Here is a 10,000-nt window from a genome sequence, read left to right as displayed (position 1 = left end):
TCGTCAGGCAAAAGAACCAGAGTTCTCAGCGGTCATCCACTCCAACCTTGTCCGACTTTGAGGCACCAGGCTCGGCCACCCTCCGAGCCTTTTCACTCCCTCTCCTGTTATGGTGCCTCCCTATTAACCTCTAGGTGGTTGCGCTCGTGACATCAAAAAGACCACTTTTTGCAGAGCAGTCACACTCGGAAAAAATTTCTTTCGTCTGGCAAAAGAACCAGAGTTTTCAGCGGTCATCCACTCCAACCTTGTCCGATTTTGAGGCACCAGGCTCGGCCACCCTCCGAGCCTTTTCACTCCCTCTCCTGTTATGGTGCCTCCCTATTAACCTCTAGGTGGTTGCGCTCGTGACATCAAAAAGACCACTTTTTGCAGAGCAGTCACACTCGGAAAAAATTTCTTTCGTCAGGCAAAAGAACCAGAGTTTTCAGCGGTCATCCACTCCAACCTTGTCCGATTTTGAGGCACCAGGCTCGGCCACCGTCCGAGCCTTTTCACTCCCTCTCCTGTTATGGTGCCTCCCTATTAACCTCTAGGTGGTTGCGCTCGTGACATCAAAAAGACCACTTTTTGCAGAGCAGTCACACTCGGAAAAAATTTCTTTCGTCTGGCAAAAGAACCAGAGTGATCAGCGGTCATCCACTCCAACCTTGTCCGATTTTGAGGCACCAGGCTCGGCCACCCTCCGAGCCTTTTCACTCCCTCTCCTGTTATGGTGCCTCCCTATTAACCTCTAGGTGGTTGCGCTCGTGACATCAAAAAGACCACTTTTTTCAGAGCAGTCACACTCGGGAAAAATTTCTTTCGTCTGGCAAAAGAACCAGAGTTTTCAGCGGTCATCCACTCCAACCTTGTCCGATTTTGAGGCACCAGGCTCGGCCACCCTCCGAGCCTTTTCACTCCCTCTCCTGTTATGGTGCCTCCCTATTAACCTCTAGGTGGTTGCGCTCGTGACATCAAAAAGACCACTTTTTGCAGAGCAGTCACACTCGGAAAAAATTTCTTTCGTCTGGCAAAAGAACCAGAGTTTTCAGCGGTCATCCACTCCAACCTTGTCCGATTTTGAGGCACCAGGCTCGGCCACCCTCCGAGCCTTTTCACTCCCTCTCCTGTTATGGTGCCTCCCTATTAACCTCTAGGTGGTTGCGCTCGTGACATCAAAAAGACCACTTTTTGCAGAGCAGTCACACTCGGGAAAAATTTCTTTCGTCTGGCAAAAGAACCAGAGTTTTCAGCGGTCATCCACTCCAACCTTGTCCGATTTTGAGGCACCAGGCTCGGCCACCGTCCGAGCCTTTTCACTCCCTCTCCTGTTATGGTGCCTCCCTATTAACCTCTAGGTGGTTGCGCTCGTGACATCAAAAAGACCACTTTTTTCAGAGCAGTCACACTCGGGAAAAATTTCTTTCGTCTGGCAAAAGAACCAGAGTTATCAGCGGTCATCCACTCCAACCTTGTCCGACGTTGAGGCACCGATGTCGGCCAAGTTCTGAGCGTTCCACCGCCGAATGCCACTGGTCCTCAACACAGCGGACTTCCAATCCAACCTTGTCCGACTTTGAGGCACCGAAGTCGGCCTCAGCCCGAGCCTTCCCCCGCCGACCTCACTGGAGCCCGCCATCCAGGGACCGGCGGAGGTCGCCCGCATGACCGCGGCAAAGTGTCTCAAAGTCGGGCACGACCGCTCGAGTCACCCGCCAACCCGGTCCGGGGCACCTCCAGGGACCGGCGGAGGACGCCCGCATGACCGCGACAAAGTGTCTCAAAGTCGGGCACGACCGCTCGAGTCACCCGCCAACCCGGTCCGGGGCACCTCCAGGGACCGGCGGAGGACGCCCGCATGACCGCGACAAAGTGTCTCAAAGTCGGGCACGACCGCTCGAGTCACCCGCCAACCCGGTCCGGGGCACCTCCAGGGACCGGCGGAGGACGCCCGCATGACCGCGACAAAGTGTCTCAAAGTCGGGCAGGACCGCTCGAGTCACCCGCCAACCCGGTCCGGGGCACCTCCAGGGACCGGCGGAGGACGCCCGCATGACCGCGACAAAGTGTCTCAAAGTCGGGCACGACCGCTCGAGTCACCCGCCAACCCGGTCCGGGGCACCTCCGGGGACCGGCGGAGGACGCCCGCATGACCGCGACAAAGTGTCTCAAAGTCGGGCATGACCGTTCGAGTCACCCGCCAACCCGGTCCGGGGCACCTCCAGGGACCGGCGGAGGACGCCCGCATGACCGCGACAAAGTGTCTCAAAGTCGGGCACGACCGCTCGAGTCACCCGCCAACCCGGTCCGGGGCACCTCCAGGGACCGGCGGAGGACGCCCGCATGACCGCGACAAAGTGTCTCAAAGTCGGGCATGACCGCTCGAGTCACCCGCCAACCCGGTCCGGGGCACCTCCAGGGACCGGCGGAGGACGCCCGCATGACCGCGACAAAGTGTCTCAAAGTCGGGCATGACCGCTCGAGTCACCCGCCAACCCGGTCCGGGGCACCTCCGGGGACCGGCGGAGGACGCCCGCATGACCGCGACAAAGTGTCTCAAAGTCGGGCATGACCGCTCGAGTCACCCGCCAACCCGGTCCGGGGCACCTCCAGGGACCGGCGGAGGACGCCCGCATGACCGCGACAAAGTGTCTCAAAGTCGGGCATGACCGCTCGAGTCACCCGCCAACCCGGTCCGGGGCACCTCCAGGGACCGGCGGAGGACGCCCGCATGACCGCGACAAAGTGTCTCAAAGTCGGGCACGACCGCTCGAGTCACCCGCCAACCCGGTCCGGGGCACCTCCAGGGACCGGCGGAGGACGCCCGCATGACCGCGACAAAGTGTCTCAAAGTCGGGCACGACCGCTCGAGTCACCCGCCAACCCGGTCCGGGGCACCTCCAGGGACCGGCGGAGGTCGCCCGCATGACCGCGACAAAGTGTCTCAAAGTCGGGCATGACCGCTCGAGTCACCCGCCAACCCGGTCCGGGGCACCTCCGGGGACCGGCGGAGGACGCCCGCATGACCGCGACAAAGTGTCTCAAAGTCGGGCAGGACCGCTCGAGTCACCCGCCAACCCGGTCCGGGGCACCTCCGGGGAGCAGTGGAGGTCGCTCGCATGACCGCGACAAAGTGTCTCAAAGTCGGGCATGACCGCTCGAGTCGCCCGCCATCCCGGTCCGGAGCTCAACACTTTGTCGTTTTTTCCACTCCCTCCCCATTAACCTCTAGGTGGTTGCGCTCGTGACATCAAAAAGACCACTTTTTGCAGAGCAGTCACACTCGGAAAAAATTCGTTTCGTCTGGCAAAAGAACCAGAGTTCTCAGCGGGCTTCCAGTCCAACCTTGTCCGATTTTGAGGCACCAGGCTCGGCCACAGTCCGAGCCCATTCACTCCCTCCCCTGTTGTACTCGCTCCCTATTAACCTCTAGGTGGTTGCGCTCGTGACATCAAAAAGACCACTTTTTGAGGAGCAGTCACACTTAGGAAAAATCCGTTTGCGCTCACACCATCCCTCCCCATTAACCTCTAGGTGGTTGCGCTCGTGACATCAAAAAGACCACTTTTTGAGGAGCAGTCACACTTAGGAAAAATCCGTTTGCGCTCACACCATCCCTCCCCATTAACCTCTAGGTGGTTGCGCTCGTGACATCAAAAAGACCACTTTTTGAGGAGCAGTCAGACACCGAGGTTTTCTGGATTTATGTCCGTTTTCCTGGTTCTCTGACTCGGGCACCTTGTGACCGACATCCCCCCCTTCCCTGGTTCTATTTTGCCGATACTTTGGTGAGTTTTCTACCCGCAAACCAAGCCCCCCAAGACCGCCGCCTGGTGGGGGAGCATGCCGCCTGGCCCGGTTCTATTTTAGGTCACTTTGGTGAGTTTTCTACCCGCAAACGAAGCCCCCCAAGCCCGCCGCCTGGTGGGGGAAGAGGCCCCCTGGTCCCGGTTCTATTTTAGGACACTTTGGTGAGTTTTCTACCCGCAAACCAAGCCCCCCAAGCCCGCCGCCTGGTGGGGGAAGATGCCCCCTGGTCCCGGTTCTATTTTAGGACACTTTGGTGAGTTTTCTACCCGCAAACCAAGCCCCCCAAGCCCGCCGCCTGGTGGGGGAACATGCCCCCTGGTCCCGGTTCTATTTTAGGACACTTTGGTGAGTTTTCTACCCGCAAACCAAGCCCCCCAAGCCCGCCGCCTGGTGGGGGAACATGCCGCCTAGCCCGGTTCTATTTTAGGTCACTTTGGTGAGTTTTCTACCCGCAAACCAAGCCCCCCAAGCCCGCCGCCTGGTGGGGGAAGAGGCCCCCTGGTCCCGGTTCTATTTTAGGACACTTTGGTGAGTTTTCTACCCGCAAACCAAGCCCCCCAAGCCCGCCGCCTGGTGGGGGAACATGCCCCCTGGTCCTGGTTCTATTTTAGGACACTTTGGTGAGTTTTCTACCCGCAAACCAAGCCCCCCAAGCCCGCCGCCTGGTGGGGGAACATGCCCCCTGGTCCCGGTTCTATTTTAGGACACTTTGGTGAGTTTTCTACCCGGAAACCAAGCCCCCCAAGCCCGCCACCTGGTGGGGGAAGAGGCCCCCTGGTCCCGGTTCTATTTTAGGACACTTTGGTGAGTTTTCTACCCACACTGCAGGTCCCCAAATGCCGCCATCTGGTGGGGGAACATGCCGCCTGCACCGGTTCTATTTTAGGACACTTTGGTGAGTTTTCTACCCACACTGCAGGTCCCCAAATGCCGCCATCTGGTGGGGGAACATGCCGCCTGCACCGGTTCTATTTTAAGTCACTTTGGTGAGTTTTCTGCCCACACTACGGGTCCCCAAATGCCGCCATCTGGTGGGGGAACATGCCGCCTGCACCGGTTCTATTTTAAGTCACTTTGGTGAGTTTTCTGCCCACACTACGGGTCCCCAAATGCCGCCATCTGGTGGGGGAACATGCCGCCTGCACCGGTTCTATTTTAAGTCACTTTGGTGAGTTTTCTGCCCACACTACGGCTCCCCAAATGCCGCCATCTGGTGGGGGAACATGCCGCCTGCACCGGTTCTATTTTAAGTCACTTTGGTGAGTTTTCTACCCACACTACGGGTCCCCAAATGCCGCCATCTGGTGGGGGAACATGCCGCCTGCACCGGTTCTATTTTAAGTCACTTTGGTGAGTTTTCTACCCACACTACGGGTCCCCAAATGCCGCCATCTGGTGGGGGAACATGCCGCCTGCACCGGTTCTATTTTAAGTCACTTTGGTGAGTTTTCTACCCACACTACGGGTCCCCAAATGCCGCCATCTGGTGGGGGAACATGCCGCCTGCACCGGTTCTATTTTAAGTCACTTTGGTGAGTTTTCTATCCACACTACGGGTCCCCAAATGCCGCCATCTGGTGGGGGAACATGCCGCCTGCACCGGTTCTATTTTAAGTCACTTTGGTGAGTTTTCTGCCCACACTACGGGTCCCCAAATGCCGCCATCTGGTGGGGGAACATGCCGCCTGCACCGGTTCTATTTTAAGTCACTTTGGTGAGTTTTCTGCCCACACTACGGGTCCCCAAATGCCGCCACCTGGTGGGGGAACTGCCGCCTAGTCCCGGTTCTATTTTAGGTCACTTTTCTCACTTTCTGACCCACAAATAATGCCCCAAATGCCGCCGCCTGGTGGGGGGAACTGCCGCCTAGTCCCGGTTCTATTTTAGGTCACTTTTCTCACTTTCTGACCCACAAATAATGCCCCAAATGCCGCCGCCTGGTGGGGGGAACTGCCGCCTAGTCCCGGTTCTATTTTAGGTCACTTTTCTCACTTTCTGACCCACAAATAATGCCCCAAATGCCGCCGCCTGGTGGGGGGAACTGCCGCCTAGTCCCGGTTCTATTTTAGGTCACTTTTCTCACTTTCTGACCCACAAATAATGCCCCAAATGCCGCCGCCTGGTGGGGGGAACTGCCGCCTAGTCCCGGTTCTATTTTAGGTCACTTTTCTCACTTTCTGACCCACAAATAATGCCCCAAATGCCGCCGCCTGGTGGGGGGAACTGCCGCCTAGTCCCGGTTCTATTTTAGGTCACTTTTCTCACTTTCTTACCCACAAATAATGCCCCAAATGCCGCCGCCTGGTGGGGGGAACTGCCGCCTAGTCCCGGTTCTATTTTAGGTCACTTTTCTCACTTTCTGACCCACAAATAATGCCCCAAATGCCGCCGCCTGGTGGGGGGAACTGCCGCCTAGTCCCGGTTCTATTTTAGGTCACTTTTCTCACTTTCTGACCCACAAATAATGCCCCAAATGCCGCCGCCTGGTGGGGGGAACTGCCGCCTAGTCCCGGTTCTATTTTAGGTCACTTTTCTCACTTTCTTACCCACAAATAATGCCCCAAATGCCGCCGCCTGGTGGGGGGAACTGCCGCCTAGTCCCGGTTCTATTTTAGGTCACTTTTCTCACTTTCTGACCCACAAATAATGCCCCAAATGCCGCCGCCTGGTGGGGGGAACTGCCGCCTAGTCCCGGTTCTATTTTAGGTCACTTTTCTCACTTTCTGACCCACAAATAATGCCCCAAATGCCGCCGCCTGGTGGGGGGAACTGCCGCCTAGTCCCGGTTCTATTTTAGGTCACTTTTCTCACTTTCTTACCCACAAATAATGCCCCAAATGCCGCCGCCTGGTGGGGGGAACTGCCGCCTAGTCCCGGTTCTATTTTAGGTCACTTTTCTCACTTTTCTACCCACAAATAATGGCAAAAAAAAATGCTTACAGCACCCAGTATTCCCAGGCGGTCTCCCATCCAAGTACTAACTGGGCCCGACCCTGCTTGGCTTCCGAGATCAGACGAGATCGGGCTCATTCAGGGTGGTGTGGCCGTAAGCGAGGGAAGCGCTTGTGAAATGCCCCAAAGTGTTGAAAATGTTCCCCAGGCCCCTGGTTCCCCATCCCCGCAGGAGGAGGCTCCCCAGGCCCCCTGGTTCACCATCCCCGCAGGAGGAGGCTCCCCAGGCCCCCTGGTGCAGGAGGAGGCTCCCCAGGCCCCTGGTTCCCCATCCCCGCAGGAGGAGGCTCCCCAGGCCCCCTGGTTCCCCATCCCCGCAGGAGGAGGCTCCCCAGGCCCCCTGGTGCAGGAGGAGGCTCCCCAGGCCCCATGGTTCCCCATCACCGCAGGAGGAGGCTCCCCAGGCCCCCTGGTTCCCCATCCCCGCAGGAGGAGGCTCCCCAGGCCCCCTGGTTCTCTATGCCCGCAGGAGGAGGCTCCCCAGGCCCCCTGCTTCTCCATCCCCGCAGGAGGAGGCTCCCCGGGCCCCATGGTTCCCCATCACCGCAGGAGGAGGCTCCCCAGGCCCCCTGGTTCCCCATCCCCGCAGGAGGAGGCTCCCCAGGCCCCATGGTTCCCCATCACCGCAGGAGGAGGCTCCCCAGGCCCCCTGGTTCCCCATCCCCGCAGGAGGAGGCTCCCCAGGCCCCCTGGTGCAGGAGGAGGCTCCCCAGGCCCCCTGGTTCTCCATCCCCGCAGGAGGAGGCTCCCCAGGCCCCTGGTTCTCCATCACCGCAGGAGGAGGCTCCCCAGGCCCCCTGGTTCTCCATGCCCGCAGGAGGAGGCTCCCCAGGCCCCCTGGTTCTCCATCCCCGCAGGAGGAGGCTCCCCAGGCCCCTGGTTCTCCATCCCCGCAGGAGGAGGCTCCCCAGGCCCCCTGGTTCTCCATGCCCGCAGGAGGAGGCTCCCCAGGCCCCCTGGTTCTCAATCCCCGCAGGAGGAGGCTCCCCAGGCCCCCTGGTTCTCCATCCCCGCAGGAGGAGGCTCCCCAGGCCCCTGGTTCTCCATGCCCGCAGGAGGAGGCTCCCCAGGCCCCCTGGTTCTCCATGACCGCAGGAGGAGGCTCCCCAGGCCCCCTGGTTCTCCATCCCCGCAGGAGGAGGCTCCCCAGGCCCCTGGTTCTCCATCCCCGCAGGAGGAGGCTCCCCAGGCCCCCTGGTTCCCCATCCCCGCAGGAGGAGGCTCCCCAGGCCCCCTGGTTCTCTATGCCCGCAGGAGGAGGCTCCCCAGGCCCCCTGGTTCTCCATCCCCGCAGGAGGAGGCTCCCCAGGCCCCTGGTTCTCCATCCCCGCAGGAGGAGGCTCCCCAGGCGCCCTGGTTCTCCATCCCCGCAGGAGGAGGCTCCCCAGGCGCCCTGGTTCTCCATGCCCACAGGAGGAGGCTCCCCAGGCCCCCTGGTTCTCCATGCCCGCAGGAGGAGGCTCCCCAGGCCCCCTGGTTCCCCATCCCCGCAGGAGGAGGCTCCCCAGGCCCCCTGGTTCTCCATGCCCGCAGGAGGAGGCTCCCCAGGCCCCCTGGTTCTCCATCCCCGCAGGAGGAGGCTCCCCAGGCCCCTGGTTCTCCATCCCCGCAGAAGGAGGCTCCCCAGGCCCCCTGGTTCTCCATGCCCGCAGGAGGAGGCTCCCCAGGCCCCCTGGTTCTCCATCCCCGCAGGAGGAGGCTCCCCAGGCCCCCTGGTTCCCCATCCCCGCAGGAGGAGGCTCCCCAGGCCCCCTGGTTCTCCATGCCCGCAGGAGGAGGCTCCCCAGGCCCCCTGGTTCTCCATGACCGCAGGAGGAGGCTCCCCAGGCCCCCTGGTTCTCCATCCCCGCAGGAGGAGGCTCCCCAGGCCCCCTGGTTCCCCATCCCCGCAGGAGGAGGCTCCCCAGGCCCCCTGGTTCTCTATGCCCGCAGGAGGAGGCTCCCCAGGCCCCCTGGTTCTCCATCCCCGCAGGAGGAGGCTCCCCAGGCCCCTGGTTCTCCATCCCCGCAGGAGGAGGCTCCCCAGGCGCCCTGGTTCTCCATCCCCGCAGGAGGAGGCTCCCCAGGCGCCCTGGTTCTCCATGCCCGCAGGAGGAGGCTCCCCAGGCCCCCTGGTTCTCCATGCCCGCAGGAGGAGGCTCCCCAGGCCCCCTGGTTCCCCATCCCCGCAGGAGGAGGCTCCCCAGGCCCCCTGGTTCTCCATGCCCGCAGGAGGAGGCTCCCCAGGCCCCCTGGTTCTCCATCCCCGCAGGAGGAGGCTCCCCAGGCCCCTGGTTCTCCATCCCCGCAGAAGGAGGCTCCCCAGGCCCCCTGGTTCTCCATGCCCGCAGGAGGAGGCTCCCCAGGCCCCCTGGTTCTCCATCCCCGCAGGAGGAGGCTCCCCAGGCCCCCTGGTTCCCCATCCCCGCAGGAGGAGGCTCCCCAGGCCCCCTGGTTCTCCATGCCCGCAGGAGGAGGCTCCCCAGGCCCCCTGGTTCTCCATCCCCGCAGGAGGAGGCTCCCCAGGCCCCTGGTTCTCCATGCCCGCAGGAGGAGGCTCCCCAGGCCCCCTGGTTCCCCATCCCCGTAGGAGGAGGCTCCCCAGGCCCCCTGGTTCTCCATCCCCGCAGGAGGAGGCCCCCCAGGCCCCTGGTTCCCCATCCCCGCAGGAGGAGGCTCCCCAGGCCCCCTGGTTCTCCATCACCGCAGGAGGAGGCCCCCCAGGCCCCTGGTTCCCCATCCCCGCAGGAGGAGGCTCCCCAGGCCCCCTGGTTCTCCATGCCCGCAGGAGGAGGCTCCCCAGGCCCCTGGTTGGGAGAGGGGGAAAAAGAGCAAAGTGTTTAAAAATGCCCCAAAGTGTTGAAAATGTTCCCCAGGCCCCTGGTTCCCCATCCCCGCAGGAGGAGGCTCCCCAGGCCCCCTGGTTGGGAGAGGGGGGAAAAGAGCAAAGTGTTTAAAAATGCCCCAAAGTGTTGAAAATGTTCCCCAGGCCCCTGGTTCCCCATCCCCGCAGGAGGAGGCTCCCCAGGCCCCCTGGTTGGGAGAGGGGGAAAAAGAGCAAAGTGTTTAAAAATGCCCCAAAGTGTTGAAAATGTTCCCCAGGCCCCTGGTTCCCCATCCCCGCAGGAGGAGGCTCCCCAGGCCCCCTGGTTGGGAGAGGGGGAAAAAGAGCAAAGTGTTTAAAAATGCCCCAAAGTGTTGAAAATGTTCCCCAGGCCCCTGGTTCCCCATCCCCGCAGGAGGAGGCTCCCCAGGCCCCCTGGTTGGGAGAGGGGGG

General features: G+C 61.4%; 1 non-coding gene across 1 annotated transcript; it reads right to left on the bottom strand.

The window, feature by feature from the left end:
• Positions 1-6,725: 6,725 nt before the first annotated feature.
• Positions 6,726-6,844, bottom strand: LOC148057955 (5S ribosomal RNA). Its single transcript, XR_015710296.1, has one exon. It is a non-coding gene; the product is annotated as a 5S ribosomal RNA (ribosomal RNA).
• Positions 6,845-10,000: the final 3,156 nt, after the last annotated feature.

Source organism: Callionymus lyra, unplaced genomic scaffold, assembly GCF_982586985.1.
Source record: "Callionymus lyra unplaced genomic scaffold, fCalLyr1.hap1.1 HAP1_SCAFFOLD_254, whole genome shotgun sequence".
Taxonomy (NCBI): Eukaryota; Metazoa; Chordata; class Actinopteri; order Syngnathiformes; family Callionymidae; genus Callionymus; species Callionymus lyra.
Note: the sequence above shows the minus strand (reverse complement) of the source record. Positions and strands in the feature narration are given on the sequence as shown.